We start from the raw sequence: 20,005 nt of genomic DNA, 5'->3' as shown, positions 1-20,005 counted from the left end.
GTTAGGTCTGGGGTGGTCATGCCTCGTTCTAGAAATCGATATCAAGACAGACAGCTGATTTTTTTACTATACATTTTGATGCTGACCTACTCAATCGAGAAAACAATGTTACATGTTTTTCAAAATTTTATTTTCAATGCAGGACTTCCATTATTTACCAATATTTATTTTAATATTCGGATGAAAATCATATATATTATAAAAATATATTTTAAAAGGTATATTGAGCAATTATGTTTTTAAGTATATATTTACATTTTATGTTTGAGATGATTTTTATTATAATAGTTACTCACTTTTGTACCAATATTTAAGACATATCGGGATAACTATTTTTGTACATTTGGTATTAGCTGAGATCTGAGGAATGTTTTTCGAACTAAACAATTTGTGGTGATAAAGATATCTGTATGTGTGACGCCTGTAACTACTAAGGAAACCGACAGATGGCGCCAGATATTTAGAAAAATATTTTTTTATTTCCTTATTAATTTTCAGTAAAACTACTCGGTTCTAGTACTATATGTGGGACTCCTGCAACATTATATAGCGTAAATGCGACTTTTGCTGATGATACGACAATATTAGCAGTAGCAGAGATTGTAGAGAGTTCACCCCGGAAATATATTTTCTTGATAAACTTGCAATCTCGACTTAAAAAAAGGCGAATCAAATTAAATGAAGCAAAATCTACAAACATTGAATTTACAAATAAGAAAATCATGCCACAACGGTCCTTAATGACATGCAAATTCCAAATGTCAGCACAGTTAAATACTTTGGTATGGCTCTGGATGCCAGGCTCGGATGGAAGGAGCATATAAAAAAGAAATGCGATATGCATATCAATGTCAAGTTCAGAAAAGTACATTGGTTGTTTGGCCGAAACTCCCACCTATTAACTTACAACAATCTTATTAACTATAATATAATTAATATATATATATATATATATATATATATATATATATATATATATATATATATATATATATATATATATATATATATATATATATATATATATAGTGCACTTCCGAGGTGGCCCCATTGGAACCAAATCAGGATCTTGATGGTGTATCGAGGGAAAACCTCAAATTTCAAAAGGACAAAGATTTGACAAAAATACAGTAAATAGCTGAAAACCTGCCCATTTTAATTTTGCGTTGAAGCGAATTGACAAGAACTTAATTATATCGCTTGATAGATGCCCGGTTTCTCAAGCAGAATCTGCTAAATACATGTTAAAAACCTAAGTGCAGAGCAAATTCGACTCAAAGTCAAGCAACTATACTGGTTAATCGGAAGATACTCTCAACTTGACCTAAAATCAAAGAGAAAGAAATTGGAGATTGGTTCGAAGTGGCGTTTTTAGTCAACTTCCCTCATCTCTACGTTTTCCTTCTTTTTGGATATTTCCCATGGCACGTAAACTTGTGGAAACAGTTGGTACATCAATTGCTAATCAGTTTGAAGGTTCTTTGAAAGTTGGGTTTTCATTAAATAAGTCTTTTAATATATGGTTTTCGAATTTTTGGTCCCCCAGGCCGTCATGATGTTGCAGCGTATTTCTAAAGTTGTTTCATAAGCTTCAACACCACATTTCCTCAAATGAGACAACAAAAGTAATGGTTGCAGTGAGCAATTATGAGACAAAAAGGCATACTGGTCTATAAATATGAAAAAATCGGTAATTGGAATATGATGGAGCAGCATCACAATAAGCTTTTAAAAGGGTTTGAAGAGCTCCGGTAGCGGATGTCTTAAAATCGTTCAACAAATGTTCGATGATTTTTTTTATCATTTCGCGACTATAAAACTGTACAGTGTTGATAGATATCCAACACAACCATTACGAAGTAGAGACTCTATCTAGACAACACGCACACCGAAGTGATAGTGTTTAATTGGTCAGCGACGCTTACCTCAGCATGGGCTGGACTCTATGAAAATAATCGATTTATCGTAGAAATCTAATGAGTCTTTCTGTATATTTTTTCTGTTATTAACTTATTGCAGTTATTCTGTTATTAAGTATTGCAGCCCATACATAGCTCTAATCTGAGTGAGCCGTGGACAGTTTTTCAGTATGTTGTAGACTTAAGTAAGGGTAAGGTGCCAAAAATCACAGTGAGTCATGAAGCTCGAAGTCATGAAGTGATTGTGCGAGAAACGCCAGTGGCCCAGTCTCATTCGATTCATAGCTACAGCATGGTGACGAAGGGATGGAACGTGAAGGGAGAATAGGGTTTTAATTTCAAAAAGCTTGTTCTGGTTGGCTTCCTGGGCCCAACGACGCTCTACCTGGTCCTTGACGAAACACGAAATGAATGGGATAATGTCAGTATGGGTACAAATATTTGTGATGGGGAGGGGAGGGGAGAGGAGGATGTCGATTTAGATGCATTACCCGGGCATTCATTTCTCGGTATGCCAAGTATGCCAATAGTCCGTGATCCGGAGATGGTTGAATGTCTGTTCCAGGAAATATTCGAGAGATTTCGGATATCGGTAGGGATTATCCATTCTTAGGAATATTTTATTGTAATGATTTATAAAGGAAGCTTCAAACTGATTGCCCGGTTGTATACCACAAATGCACTGCCAAGACTACAAGATCTATATCGGTATATATGTGCTAGCGGCCAGGTTATGATTGGAAAAGTTCTCAGAACTTGAACCGAATAAAATGAGGAAAATGTTCTCTATTATAAAATTAAGCTAATGATGTGTTTATGAAGGGTGTAGTGAAGGTCCAAGGGGGAACATTGGGGTAGTGGATAGGGAGGGTATGCAGCAAGTCAACTCCAGCTCTGGAAAGAAGATCAGCAATTATCTGACAGGTTGCGGTGGAATAATTAAGGAAAAATATGGAACGATCACTAATCTTCTCTGTATCGTTCCAATTTTAGTATATGTACCACCAAAGCAAGTACGATGATTAATGTATATACACTGAATAACTTAATAACAATATAACCATAGCACTATTCGGCTAGCATGTTTAACACTTCAATAATATCAATAAATATACATTGCTAATTATGTATGTACCTTAAATAAATACGTAAGCTTAAATAAAATATAAGAGATATTTTGAGGCAAAATAGTAAAACAAAATAGCATTTATTTTAAATATTTATTATAATTTTAAATCTACATCTCTATATCTTTGATATTCAACGATTCATAAAACTTGAAAAAGTTCTAAAAATTGCAGAATAGGTCGTAAACTGACACGTACGCTGGATGCGCCATCTTCTGTTTAAAGTGGATTTTTATCTGTGCATTTTTGTACTGTAGCTCGCCCTGTATGGTAAAATGCAGGTGTTTCAACGACTCAGCTTACTAACTAAACGTAACACACAAAACTAACACGACTAATAATAACGTACACACATTGTCATTATCAGTTCCTTCGGGCTGAAGACAGCTGATAATGTTACATATAAAACTAGCATCTTAAACTAACGAGAACAAAACTCAAATATGTTTCTGACGCACACAAAGATAATACGAATGTTTCTTTCGTTCCTTCAATCTAAACTAAGAAAAACTGAAAATAGTGATCGGGTATCTTCGGTTTTTCTTAGCATGTGACTCATAAAGATAATTTTTCATTTATGTAATACCAATTTTATCCTAAACTCGAATGCGATGCTTTAACTGAATTCTTGGTATAATGAAATTATATGGTTTTAGCCTAGATATTTAAAAAATCTTCTTTTCATCAACCCAGATACAAAGAAACGAAAAATATAATTAAATGCAAAAGCCAAATATAAAACAACTTATTATAAAAAAAGCGAAACAATAAGGCACTCGAATACCGATCTTAACATTCTAATAAAATACAAACTTAAAACTATAACTTAATCAAAGTAGCATATACTTTAGAATTTTTGTTAATACTAACATATTCTTGGAATAATACAATGGCATTTTTTTTTGGTTTTTTAGATGGGTTCTTATAGAAAAAAACGTAAAAAATAATATAAAAAATTAAATTAAAGTAAACTAAAAAAAATAAATTAAAACACAAACAAAAAATCCAAATCAAACAGAACTTAAAATTCCGAACTCAATGAAAAATTAAAAAAAATTAATTAAAGAAATAATAAAGAATAATATTCTGCAGTTTTCTTCCACAAACAAAAACGAAAACTCAACATATTTAAACAACAAAAAATTAACAATAATATTTACAAGCCAACTTAAAACTTTATGCTGTAACATTTTGATATGCGCCTCTTGTTCAAAAATCTGCTCAAATTAACAATTTACGAATTTGTCTAAAACAATTCAAATGAGAACAAAAACAAATAACACAAAGAAAAAACAAAACAAACTAACAAAACATTATCGGTCGTTGATTCATGGATTTAAAGGTATTCTATTTGGTCTATATAAAACAAAAACAAACATAATCGCAAGAAATGATTAACAAGAATAAATTAATATAACAAATTGTTTGATTAATTAAAAGTGATAAAATTATATTTAACTAGCTAGAAATTAGAGAATAACTGAAAAGAAAAATAAATTTGGTAAAAACGAAAACAAAAACGTAATAAAATAAAAATTAAATAAAATAAAAATGAAAGTAATCACGTTGAAAGGCAATTAAATTGAATAATAAATCAAAATATATTAAAACGGCATCCGTAATAAAATAAAAATAAAAAATATAAGAAAAAATAAAGCAAATAAAGAAAAGAAAAGAATATTCAAAAGTAAAGAAATGGAGTATTGTAAAATGAGGCGAAGTAAACATGTGTTTATAAAATATGTAATTGTAATATAAATTTCACCAAAATAAAAATAAAGAAAATTAATAAATTAGTTCAAAATAAATAAATAGAAGAAATAAAAATCAGAATAAAAAAGAAAAAAAATTTGAAAATAAAAAAAAATCAAGCGGAGAGAAAAAAAAATGAAAATAATTTATGAAAATCCTAAGCCAACAAAAAATTTAAAAGTCGAAAACTAACCAAAATAAAAATGAAAATAACAACATTGAAAAGAGGAGAAATTGAATAATTAATCAAAATATAGTATCAAAATATAAATGGAACGGTATTAACTCTAAAGTTAATATACAAATATAAGAAAAATTAAAGAAAAAAAAAAGAAAAGAAAACAAAACAAAATAATATTCAGGAAAACAAACCAAGTTGTGTAAAATGAGAATCTGTACAAAACAAGTATGTAAATGTAATATAAATTTTACCAAAATAAAAACAAATAAAATAAAGAAAATAAATAACTTGATAAAAAATAATTAAACAAAAATTCACAAAATAAACAAATAAGCAAAACAAACTTTGGTTTAAAGAATAAAATTATAATTTTTATAGACCTTTGAGTAAAACGAAACATAAATGAAAGAAACAATAAAAATTAAAGTTAAGAAAATTAAAGTTAAATAAAATAAAAGATCAGACAAAAAAACACGAAATAATTTTAAATTTAACAAAAAAAAACAGTTAATAGATAAATACTTTGGTTTTATGGAAATAGTAAAATTAATAAAGAGAACAGACCAAATAGAAATGTGAACTAATAGTAGGGAAAGGTAGGGATCATATGTGAAATAACAAAACTTAACTGAAACTTAACAAAACTTTCAATTGTAACGAAACAAAGAATTGAATTTAGTAATAGAAACAAGAAACTTGTAAAGTGAGAAAGGAAAAGAAAACATGGTAATGGTAACAAAAACATTTTAAAATGGTAATAACAATAACAGTAAACGTAACAAAAAGTGTAACGATAACTGTAATAATAATGATAATGGTAACAGAAACAATTACTATAACGGAAACAGTAACAGGTATGGCAACAATAACGGTAATGGTAATAAAAACGGTAACGGTAACGGTAACGGTAACGTATTGAAATGGGAAAACTTGAACAATGGAAAATAATTGTTGGGTTGGTCAAAACTTAACGTTGGTGGAAAACGTAACTAGAAACAGAAAAAAAATAACGGTAACGCGACAAAACAGCGCGAACAAAAAATAAAACGGTAACAATATTTTGGCAAAATTTGAACAAGAGCAGTGTGGTTTTACGGTAACTGGCGATGACGATTTGGATGCAATCTTGCGCATTTGAATTCTACTTTTAGTATTTTTAACAATTAACAATAAACAGTAACAGCAAAAATAAACAAAAATTCAACAATAAAATTCATGCCCCCTGAATTCTAGGTGCAAATTAAGATGGGCATTGGGTAACAAGATATTATTTTTAGATGTAAAAATAGATCAGGGAGCATTGCGTTTTATAGCAACAGATAAACAGAAATTCAACAATAATGGAATACGAATATTCCAACGTTCTATTTTTTATGTACAATAACATATATATGGAATCTTTGTAATTTTTAAAATACATGTTGAGTAATAAAAAATAAACAAACTATTTGATAACAAATTAAACAAAAACTTAACAAATTGTGGAATGTATCTCCCTGATTTTCTACTTCTGTTTATTATTTGCTTACGTACATTAATATACAGATTGTTTTTGTAATTTTTAATATAGATTTGCAGTGAGTAATAAAAATAAACAAAAATCAGATGAAACAAAAACTTAACAATAAATTATGGAGTGTATCTCCCTGATTTCCATTGGTTAATGTGGATTGTTATTCTGTACTTTTGAATGTACACGAATATAGAGAAAAGTAACTTAACAATGATAACGATAACAGAATGTATAAATCAACAAAAAATAAATTTGCGGATAATATGATCTGATATTTCTATCTGAGAGAAAGATGTATGTCTGAACGTAAGTTGGAATCAAAATAGTGTCAGCTGACGTTGATAAATAGGTAATATGAGTTGCCAGATACTTTGGAAGGCTTTGCAGCTAAATTGTTAGTATTCGTTTTTATAGTTATCGGTAACAAAAACAACAACAAAAATAATAACGATCAACAATTAACAATCACAACACACGAAAATATGTTGTGTAATACGTTTCAACACAACTGTCAATATTCTATCATATAGTGATATGAATGGGCACTGTTTTTGATTGATACGGTTAAGAAATAGCAAGCAACAAGTTTCAAGATTATTGATGTAGTGAAAACTCGTCTTTTTTAACTTGATATTCTTAGCAGCAAAAATAGAAATTTTGTACCTTATTTGACGTGTGACGGTATAATCGACGACTATTTCTGGATGTCATCTGAAACAATATTCCGCTATTAACTCGTTGTTCCTTTAGTAAAAAAGTTCTTAAACTTACCGATACACTTTCGTCACTATTTTCATATTATTACTATATGATAACTCAAACTTAACAGAACAACAACAATAACAAAAACTCAACAACTGGGTTATTGGGGCGGCCCATTACTTTGGGCTCGCCCCGTATAATATACACCGAGTTCTTCACGAACTTACACTAGATGTGACTGCTGATGAGACTACTTGGAAACTATGATTATTTCGTACCTCCACCGGATATTTATAGCGAGTCAACCCTATTGTGACCGGTCTGAGGTATGGGAAAAATTCACCCCACCCCTAATGCAATTAAAAATTAAGCGGGTCTTGAGACTTGCAATGAGGGCCAGAGGGCCGAAGACCAGATATGGACGTTTAAAGACATTGTTGTACAGAAATAAGGGATGTTTTAAGAAGGGTGATAGCGTGAGAATATATCTGCTATATTTAGTATTACTTTTTTATTTATTATTATATTTTAGGTTATTTTTCATAAAATATTATCAATATTTTAAAGATATTTACTTTTAATCATAATGATTGCATGTTACTTTACTTTACAGGTTGAAATATTTTAAAACGAGAGTAAATTAAAAATGTATTAATACAAAAAAATATATAAAGAAATAAGTAGGAAAAAAAAAGAGAGTGAATAAAACTAATTATGAAAATTCGACATTAATTATAAAATCAAAATAAGAATATTAAAAAAGTAAATTAAAAAGAAAAAAGTGATACTAATTAGCAACAGTTAATTAATGTGAAGTAAGAAGGAAAACATTTATATATATGGAATAAGTATATATAATGAATATTTAAAATATATCAAAATTAAAAATTAACAATGCAGATCGACGAAAAAAGACTTATTACCGAATAATCATAAAATGAAATAATACATATAAAATAATTTAAAATTTTATCCTTATAAAAATATATAATTATAAGAATAAATAAGTTCATACAAAATAAATAGTAACACATGCTAAGAAATAAATAAAACGGAACTTGGTTTAAAGTAAAAAGTTTAGAACAAAATGTTGTATACAAAATTTTTTTAAAATATTTTTGTGAGATATTTATGATATACTTATAACAATTATTTTAATTAATTTTGTGTAATAGATATTAAAATATCAATAATTAAAAACATTTTAATTTTATAACAATTATTTAACATTAAATTTTTTTTTATAAATAGGGTACGTTTAATTTTTCTTGTTTTTTTACTGTTTAGTAGTCAGAATGTTAGAAGCAATTATGGTGTTTGTTGAGAGTAAATTAAAAATGTATTAATACAAAAAAAATATATATAAAGAAATAAGTAGGAAAAAATAAAAGAGAGTGAATAAAACTAAATCTGAAAATTCGACATTAATTATAAAATCAAAATAAGAATATTAAAAAAGTAAATTAAATAGAAAAAACTGATATGAATTAGCAACAATTAAATAATGTGAAGTAAGAAGGAATACATTTATATATCTGGAAAAAGTATATATAATGAATATTTAAAATGTATAAAAATTAAACACTAGTAATGCAGATCGACGAAAAAAGACTTATTACTGAATGAGCATAAAATGAAATAATACATATAAAATAATATAAAATTTTATCCTTAAAAAAATACATAATTATAAGAATAAATAAGTTAATACAAAATAAATACTAACAAATGCTAAGAAATAAATAAAACGGAACTTGGTTTAATGTAAAAAGTTTAGAACAAAATGTTGTTTACAAAAAATATTTTTTATATATTCGTGAGATATTTATGATATACGTATAACAATTATTATAATTAATTTTTGTGTAATAGATATTAAAATATCAATAATTAAAAACATTTTAATTTTATAACAATTATTTAACATTAAATTTTTTTTATAAATAGGGTAAGTTTAATTTTTCTTGTTTTATTTAACTGTTTAGTAGTCAGAATGTTAGAGGCAATTATGGTGTTTGTACGTATGATTTGTTATGTATCAAATTGATAAAATATTTTAGATTGTTATCTTTGGATGATTTTAATATTTCGTTCAAAGTTTGTCCAACACAATAGTGCTTTTTGATTGAAATCATTACATTTAGAGCACTCAGAAGCCTCTTGGCATGTATGAATCATTAAATTATTTACTGTTTTTACGAGTTTGCATACATAACCTTACATTAACAGGTATGAGAATAAAACGTCGCCTTTAGTTGTAAGCATAAACGAGTATTTGTTTTATTGATTTGGCAAACCCCATGTTTATTCGTATAAAATATCATGGGTGGAATTTATTACATTTTTACTGTCAGAAAAACTGCTGGGGAATCATCGTTCGTTGAAAATGGATCTGTAAAAGTATGTTGGTATATTTATATTTGCAAAGAGGTATAGTCATTAGAAATATTTACCTATAATCTATTATACTAAATACCAACACATACATAATGAATTTAAATTTTAATATCGTGTATTAAATGGACCACAACATAGTGTGTTTTAAGGAGAAACTGATTTAGTCTACAATAAAACGGTCTTATAATGTTAACCTCTGACTATATATTGAATAATTTTTTTAATTTAGTTTCACGATGTACTTTCTATTATAAAGTTCCAGCTTAGTGGGTTTATTTTCTGCGTGAAAAAAAGTTTATTATTGCTCGTATTCAGGAGGAAAAGAGGTTGGCATACATGCTTTTTCATGTTCTATGTAACTGTAGTTGATATTAAGCACAAATAAACTTATTGTTAGTGAATATTATCGACGATATTTATTATATTTGAAATGACTTAGATACGCTAGAGTTCAGCGTTCGTCAGATTTTATAATAATTTGTTTTTCTCGGTTTCAAAATAGATTTTAACTTTGGCCGATTTGAGCTCTTCTCCTTCCTTTTTCCTTTGAGCATTTTTCTGAGGTATATAGTCACTATGTTTATATATCACTAAGAAATTTCAAGAGTAATTTTTAAGAGTGTATTACCATGAGGAAGCAACAATTTTGTTTTGTTTAAAAAAGTGTTATTTTTTTGACTCAGTCAGTTCACTAACGCTATGCTATATTTATTATTAATAATTTTGGCTTTTTCAAAAATACCAGTCGCTGATCATTTGCCTCAGTTATAATATTTTTCATATAAGAGTGTAACAATGGATTCTCGTATAATTTTTTGTCATATATCGAGCTTTAAGAGAGGTATCCAATCAATCTATTAATGCAGTCAATAGGGAATATTCGAAGCGACGTAAGCTTACTCGCTTCGAATTTAGTGAAATTTGGGTTATTTCAACTTAAATATGTCTTAAATAATTAACTAAATAAATTAATAATTCGTGGCATAAGGAAACAAGTTTTTTTATAATTTTTATATATTTTTGCTACTATTTGTATTCCTTAGTATCCATTAATTAATAAATAGTGACATATAAACAATCTGTTGTTCATTTTATGTTCATATTTGCATTTTTTTCCTTTGATCCAAACTGTTAACAAGTTTTTCATCGCTGAACTTATCATTTCTTCACTTTAAAGATGTATTTATTAGGAAAAACAGGTATGTTACAGTATACATTAATCAAAATATTTTTATTTACCTTATTACCTTTTTATTCATTTTCTAGAACATTTTCTTTAATTTATACTAACATAACAATTTGGTGTTGAAACAACAATATTAGTTTGGCAGCGATATTTCCATATCTTCGGCATTTCGAAGCCGCCTGCCAACCAAGTCATGCTGAATTGATTTAAAACGATGACAATTAGAAGATCCACTCAGGTACGCTCTGTGTGGTAGAACTGCACCTTTGAGTTGCAATAGTATCCTCAACTCTTGCAACATGTGACCGACCTTTGTTATGCAGGAGGATAACTTTTCAATTGCTATTGGCTATTGCTGGTCTTCAATCGACTTGGGCAGAAATATGTAATAACAGTTTGATTCGGTTTTAGCAGTTCGTAACATATTCCACCTTGCTGACCCACCATATGCACAACAAGACTAAAAAAAACATTAATATTCTGCTTCAGTGTCGGTGTGGATGATTCTCCACATCTAACTCATAGTTGTTTGAACCTGAGATTTTTGCAGAAGATATATTTTTCGTCGCCAGTTACAATAGGCTACAGAAAATTCTTTTTTGCCTGGAAAGCAATAGAAACGGCAATTTTGAAACAGTTCGTAGTAAAAAGCGTGTGGTAGCTATTTTATTCCCCTTTTAATCTTTTTCATTGCTTGTTAAAGTCTGGAAGCTGTTGAGTAACTGCTAAGCTTTCTTAGTGTTTCTCAGCTAGATTTTTGTCCAATTAGTCTTGCGATTCATTATAATCCAAGTAATCTAAGTTTAGTGGACATTCAGTTTTTCTTTGGCATTTTCTTTGGCATATCACCATTTCAAAATCGTTGAAATCTTAGCCGATGGTGGGGATATGATGGAGCAGCATCATCTACATGCAGAATAATGTCGAAAATGCAATTTGCGCGAATTATTAATGCTACATAAAAATGATTATTTTATATAGAGAAATATAAAAATTATCACCAAATTTTATCATCATCACAAGTTTCTAAAAGTGTTCGATGCGCTGCAGATTTTTAAGAATGAAATAATTAAAGCAATTTTGAGCGTCTTTATATACACAATAAATTAATAATACCACATTGAAAACTGTTATTAAACACTATAGAGATTTTACAAACTATAGAGAAATATCAAAATTATCCAGTTTGATAGTTATGTCAGGTTGTTTGATAGTTGAAATTCCGATACTTCGCATTTTCACAAATATCGTTGATCAAAATACCTGCAAGCATCTTATATTTGAGAGTTGCGCGCATCGTTTTCATGAAGATCTTTTATTCCTGTTTAATACCATTAACCCGTTTTATTACCATGACATATTTATATCATACTTCTGACTAAGTCTTAAACTCGAGAAAATACTCGAATATATTGTTTTAAAACGGATGAAGAAACTAACTTCAAGGAATTTCAAGGGAAAGGATAAAACATAGTAAAATATGAATAACAACCCGTTTGGGTTTCATTTCTTTTAACGTAATGCTAAATACTCTAAAAAATATCTGTCGTAACAATAATCATTTTGCGTTTTATTTTATCGAATATTAATGGAAATACCGAATTCGTTCCGTAATCATAAAAGCTAGGAGATAAACTGAAATAGCAACGACGTATATTGGACCGGTAGTCGAATGCAGATAGCATTCGAACGTCCAAAACGGCGGAAGAGTTTGTTCTGCAACAATTGCGTTATCGGGCGAATTCGCGAGCCGATTGGCGGTTAGTGACAATTTCCTATCATGCAGATGGTCTTCCGGTCCATTTCCCCGGTTTTATTGCGCCAGAATCTCGGTCATCGAATGGACCAGGGCTTCGATACCAGCAGGAGCTAAAAGGTCCCATTATTCGTAATGGCACTAAATTAGAGCGGTATAAATTCGTTCTATCATTCGTTGGCGAGTTTATTTTTATCGACTTCATATGGCGAGCAGTATGCGTATGTTTGCCGACTCAAATTTATTTTATCTGGACTCATTCACTAATTCTTGATTTGTTGTATATAATTTTTTTTGTATTAAGATAACGACGAAATGCTATTTTATAAATCTCAATGTTAACATGTTATATTGTTGTATAATTTAAGTGTAAACAAATTATATTTTTCTGTTATTTTTGAATGAAAATCGAATGTTGAAACTATTTAAAAGCTGTTAGAAACTGATGATAAGCATACCATATGTTTCACATGAGTCAATAGTGTGTAAGTATTGATTTAGTTATCTTACATAAGCTTTTATATAATAAAAAACATCTTTTGCATCATTTAGTGATATAGCTGTGTTATGTTGTCTATTCTCTCTTTATCCATGTGTACACTTCTTGCGTTTTTAGGTATCTATTCAGTCTTCTTGTTTCGGCTGGAGTTTGTCCTTCCTTTAGGTTGGCTTAGGTTGGAGGTTTGGTTGTTTTCTGATTTTTCTCTTCTCCGTCCTTGCTTCCCATGTTATCTTGACATCTCTTGTGTCTTCCATTTGCTATAAGCGTCTCCACCAAATGAGTTGCCTGCTTTCAATGTATTCTTCTACAGTACCGACTATCTTCTTTTTTTCTTGTTACATCCCTGATTATTCTATGGTATTTTGTTTTTGCTCTCTGTATCTTAATTTTATTTCTCTTTCACAATACCCGTATCTCGCAAAACAAGAAATTGGGATTAGTATGTAAATTACTTTGTACACATAAAAAGTTTCTACGAATATTTCAATGTTCTTAATTTTTTTGTACTCATCCATTAATATTATAAAGAGGCCGGGATTTAAACTTGCGGTTTGTCTTAGTTCTGTTTGGGTTTTGAAGGTTTTTAATTTCATGTTGACTGCAGATACGAAATTGATATTTCTCCTATATATATATTTCTTAAATTATTCTTACGATTTTATTACTTACATTTCTTTGTTCTAATTTCAGCCAGTGTCTCTTTAGTTATTCTGTCAAATATTTTTTCCAAATCAATAATAGCTATACTGGTTTCTTATTGGATTAAATTTTCTCTACTATTTGTATTTTAATAAATTTATGGTTTTATATAATATCTTTTTAGAATCTGTTCTGTGATCTTGTTAGCGGTTTATCTACTACTGTAGTTTTGTTTTAGTACTGTTTACTATTTTAGACTGTATTTATGTATTTCTCTCGTTTTGAAAAATCAAAATGTCTCTCAAAAGGTGTCAAAAAATCTCAAAAATAATCCATAGTCTTTTGAATTAATCGGTCCATACTTAGTTGCTATAGTAATAATGTTTATGCATTAATTAACATTGTTGTTTTCTTTGTTAAATACACTTCATTACACTAAAATATCAAATGGTTTAATCTTTCTCTCTATGTCTCTGGGTCTATGTCCTCAAATATCCCCCAAGAGATGCAATACTTCGAGGTTAACATGAGAATGGTGTTTCTCTTCATACCCTTTTGAAATTCTCTTGATTTTCTGAATAGCAGTCCCGGTGTGAATTATTCTTACAGTATCTGTGTTATCTATGCTACCTTTTAGGACTTTCTTTAAATTAACTAATAAATTTTTATATGTGCTCCAGATTTATAGTTGATCTCTTTTTATTTGCATACACACTATAGTAGCTAACTCCACCAGTGCGCTTTTCATGAGGTGGTTCTAATTAAACATTTGTTACATAATTTTTGACACATGGGGGTTGATACATCTCTCGGTGCACATGGAAGTAAATATTAATGAGATCAGAAAATAGAAATACTTTAGAAGTAATGGAAATGGTTTATGTTTTTTACCCCCTTTAGTTTTTAAAGCAGTTGTTGGATTCAATTTTCGGAATGATTTCAAGGCCATCTTCGATTCGACTTTCACTTTTTGAATAATTTTAAATTTTATTCAATTTTTGAGTTTAGTGAGTAGTCACATCATATCATAGTAGTATATAATGGGAAAATTAAATAAAGCAATAATCTGGTATATTACATTAGATGTCAAATATGGTGTAATCAACGTTTTTGAAGGAAATTTTGTTGATAGTTCCTTACATCATCAGTATTTTTATTATCATCTCATCTGATTAGACTCAATGTTTTAGAGAAGCAAATGGATCTATTCAGGACTATGCATGGTGCTACTGTATAAGGATAAAGTAGGTAATGGAAGATATTTTTGGTAACAAAACCGAAGTGAACAATAACTTTGATATATTTGTTTAAAATATAAAAATAACTTAATACATTGAAATATAATAATAATGTAAAGGATAATTCTTAATACATATGAAGGATATATATATATATATATATATATATATATATATATATATATATATATATATATATATTGTTTATGAAAAATGTTATGAAAGATAAGATGTTTATGAAACGAAATGTTATTTTGAGAAAATGCTAATTCTATAGTATTGTTTTCATCTTTTTTAGTATAATGTCCAGCTGCGTGTAGTTCTCCCTATTTCTTTACATTGAATTCACCTCATATGCCTTGGCTGGTTTCTTTACTCACGTGCCATAATCGGGCAGCTGCTCCGCCTTAAAGAAAGTGAAAACATTGGCCATAATAGACGCACAGAAGAAGGGTCTCATTCAAAAAGATCCGACTTCTTTTGTCGAAGCGGTCGGATCTTTAGTTTGGTACCTTGCGATAATAAACATGGAAGTTTTCATCGGAAAGGACAACGATATAAAAATATAGAGTGATTTTTACGCATTACCTTTACTTTAAATGTCAGGAAGTCTCAAATAAAAACAGTAATTTAATATAGTTCTAAGTAAGTTTTAGTTATTAGTATTCAGATAAAATAATTTCTATTAAAAGTAGAAATAATTATGATTTATGATTTCAATAGTATAGCGCTAGTATAAAGGATCGATATTTATGTTTTAAAATCCCCTATTTACCAACTTGGCAATTTTTCCAAACTTTCTTTTTATATTTTAAAGAGCTTAACATTTTTTAAGTTCATTAAATGCAACTTTCGAGGACTTTTATTTTTGATGTATTTTCCATAGAATACTAAAAATTACCAAACTAAATCCAATTGAACATGCTGGATTGCAATAATTATTCTGGGATGTACTCGAACATAATCTGGTGCAAAAACTTACTTAACAGTATATTTTGTAACATTTCAAGCAACAAGTCATTTGAATGATGAAATTATTGAATGCCAGAAAACCATTGGAAAATATTTTTATTTACTATATTTAGAAAATTACTCTAAGGAACATTACAAGAATTTTAACATTTAGTTCAAACAGTAAATAATTATTTAGTTAATGTATTTACATTTGTTCCATATAAGCAAATATATGTGTCCAAAGTAGTTCATGTGAATGGCCTCAAGAACTTGAATTCACCACAAAAATTTGTGAGTAAGTAGTTCATTCATCATTCCACAAACTTCTTCAATCCAATGTTCAACCTGCGGTTTTCTGTTTGTCGTTCACATTCTAATTGTGATGAAATCATTATGTGTCTAATAAGATAAGTACATATCATTTGTTTTATTTATACGCGTTTTTAAACATCATTAAAGTAAATAGTCACTGATAATTTAAAAGAACGACATGAAATTGAAAAAGTCACAAAAGAACTGATTTGGATTATTCATAATTTACGAATCTAAATAAAAACAACATATATACATGTTATTTACATATTACAGTCATTATTTGTTATAATTCTAAATTTTTTTATATATTATAGTCATTATTTGTTATAGGTCTAAAATGATTATAAAATAAAAATATTAATACTATTATGGTTTAAATTAATTTTCATTTATTATTCATACAGTTTATTATATTCTGTACAAAAATTATTAGTAATCTGTCAATTTAGGTTCATTATTATTAAAAATCCCTATGGGGTATTGGAAGTACGAAACAAATGAAAGTAATTATTGCTCATAAAAATAAAATTGAGTGTTTTCCTCATTTCATGGGGTATTTTCTAATAATTTTGGGTAAAATGACGAATATTATAAGGAACACATTTTCAAATGTAATTTTTGTTCATTTTATTTTTTTTCTCAAAAAAGAAAACTGATCTCATAGGCGTTGTTTGTGCTTCGAGCCCTTAGCATCACTCTGCAGAAAATTCCATTGTTTAAATCAAGATCTGGTTCATGATATCATACTGCGCAATCTATGCGATTGATAACAATTTTGTTAAAAATTATTGGGTCTTAATTTTCAGTTCATAAACTTTTGATTTGTGCAAAAATTGAAAAATTTCGGAAATAAATATTTCGGTAAATGACCATTTTTTATCGATAATCAAGCTTTTATAGGTCTATGAATGAAGTAATAGTATGTTAGTTATCTATATGGTTCATTGATCGTTTTTTTTTGTTATCTTCCATAACGCAACTGAACCATATGAACTTTCAACGAATGTATGTAGGCCTTAACATATCCTCATACCTGCAAAGCAAATAGTCTTCAAAAAATGCGCCAATTTCAGATTCACCGAAGAAAATGTTATTTCACCATAAATGTAACAAGTTTTATTTGTTAACACACTAAAATAAGACATTCACCAATTCAGAATAGAACTACTATGAAATTCATAGTTACAAAAATGGTATTACTGTCTACAAACTTCAAATAGCCGGCTTGGTCGGTGCATTGGTCAAGGCGACAGGACGGTCCTCTTACTGTTGCGATATTTGCGGGTTCGAATCCTGGTGTGGCATGGTCATACATTTTCGTAATTGTTTAAAATTCAAGAGTGTAAAATCTGACAAGGAAACTCATTTTTGGCAAGTCAGCAACCAGGTTGGATAAGACCGAAGGTCTTCTGGGATGATTTCTAAGTTTGTTAATCGCCAGTCGGTAGGCTTAGTGTTTGACACTGTGGTTTTGTTAAATAATAGGTCCGGTCCGAGATAAACTCTAGTTGCTAAAAAGGAGACTTTATGTTTGAGTCTTTATTATTAATGTTAAGTCATTATTATTGTGTTGTTATTGTATTTAAAACAGATAAACTTTAAATAAATAGACCATTTGTATTTGTTCAGTTGAAATCTGCGTTAATATTGGAAAACAAATTGTCACTTTTTAAAGAAGATAGTATCTCTAAAACTAGAGATAATTTTATGACGATTTTTTCAACTCAGTAGATGAACTATTTTTATTTTGGATTACATAACGCACATATAAACATATGATATTATTATAGGGAACGACTAATATTGGGAATGTGGCATATTATGTATAATTTTAGCAAAAGTAAGTACGTGTTTACCTTTAGAGAACAAACTACTTGAATTTTCTAATAATATCTATTAATAAGAAACTACATGTTCGTGAATATATAGTAAAATAAATCAGCTAAGTCGTTTCAATCATATTAATTCTACTTTCAGTTTTACAACTTTAAATTTATCAATCGCATTCAAGTCCTTCGAATAAGTATTCACCGTTTTCTACCGTTTCAAAACCAGAAATCGTGGCCTATTCACGATCGGTTCCCGATTTGGCCGAAGAGACCGAAACGACTTCGCCGTTCATTGTCCACGTCTCCGACCGCCAGAGTCTCAACTTTATTCTTTTGTGCTCGCGATACAGTTCACTTGTCAGGGAGAAAGTTCACGGGATCGTTACGCGGAGGGGTCCTTTTCTTTTCCATCGATGATTTATCTTTGACAACTGCACACATCTGCCGCTTAATCTTCTTGAATCCTGAGACCTTGAAGATGGCGCGTGCTAACGCATTCAAGCGAGAACTATATTTTTTTTATGCGGTGTTAAACGGTTAAGCGGTTATGTTATGTTTATTACTGAATAAAATCTTCGGAAAACGGGCATATACTGTTTTTTCAAGGTATTTTTTTGGATATGTTTGAATTCGATGCGTTTGTTGGTATAACTGGAGAATCTGCTGAATATTGAATTTGGAAAATGAGGAACGGCTTGAGACGTTATCATTATGCGTTCATATACCAGATGTACTGGAAAGTGATTATCGGGGTTTTTCGGAAAGAATTACACAATTTCCAGGAAAACGGAAATATGCATTTAAGTTTTGGTCATTTCATTCTGTACCACCTGCACATCTTTAAGATAATTTATGTATCCCATCCCAAAAAAACTGTTTGTTCTTTCAGAAAAACCATTAATCGGGCCATTATTTAAAATCTCAGAAATTGGCTGAATAAGTGCTGCTCTATAAAAGCGTGTCTCGTTGATGAGAAAAGTTGATAGTTGAATGGGGCCTGTAGACTACGGCTGGTACGATAACATGCTCCACTCAAGTGCTCATGCTTCCTTGACAGGTTTTGCTTTATGAGATTGCTCGTAATCGTGTTTCTTGGGCCACATTTAATGCTTTTGCCTATTGCTTTTGAGTTTTAGTTGGGTATTTATCCAACTAAAAATATCTTGCAGTTTTGTATCTTCAAAATTTTTCGGTCTACCAGAACGTTCTTTGTGTTGCACATTAAAATCACCATTTTTGAATTTTTAAACTACACTTCATATGTTCTTAAGGTTAGAGTATGCGCATGGTAAGTTTCTTCCAGCAAATGATGAATTGTTTCTTTCCATTAAGTAAAAAAAGTAGTGTGTAACGCAAATGCATGTTTTGCAGGCAGGAAACTTGTCATTTTCAAAGAGGTATCTATGTTGGTGTTACTTTTGTAAAATATAACATATATAGCCTTGAAGCTTGATGTCAGTATAATAAAATGATGTATATGTTAAATCATAACATTGGCTACTTAAGCCTAGCGACATCTGTCAGTAAACCGTTAATGATTTTCCGGTACCTTTGGTAGATACAATTTAATATTATAAAGGTATATGTGGGCGTCTACGATTAGGTTTATTTAATGACTGCATTTTTTGACTCCTACAGTAGACTTAAACACATTAAATTCAGCAGATAACATGTTACGGTCACCATCCTGGGTTCCGCTTTTTCAGCTTAAATCTCTGAAGGCATCTTGCCACTCAAAAAATTATCATTAATTATCCGAAGAGTTTCAAGGTCCTCACGGTAATATCATCCGATAATGTCTTCCTCACAAGTAGCTTACTGACAATAATTAATTCCATTCTTATTTAGCGTCCGTTATACAGTTTTAAAATATATTATGATACATAACAAAACAAACATTTATTTTTATTTGAATAAAGAGTGAAAATAAGCCTCTTTGACGTCATCTGTAATGATCCTAGCTTAGCTGCTCATACTTGGAAATTTAGTAATTTC

This window comes from Rhynchophorus ferrugineus, unplaced genomic scaffold (assembly GCF_030347505.1).
Source record: "Rhynchophorus ferrugineus isolate W39M unplaced genomic scaffold, kcgeb_rfMv2 rfM4, whole genome shotgun sequence".
NCBI lineage: Eukaryota > Metazoa > Arthropoda > Insecta > Coleoptera > Curculionidae > Rhynchophorus > Rhynchophorus ferrugineus.
Note: the sequence above shows the minus strand (reverse complement) of the source record.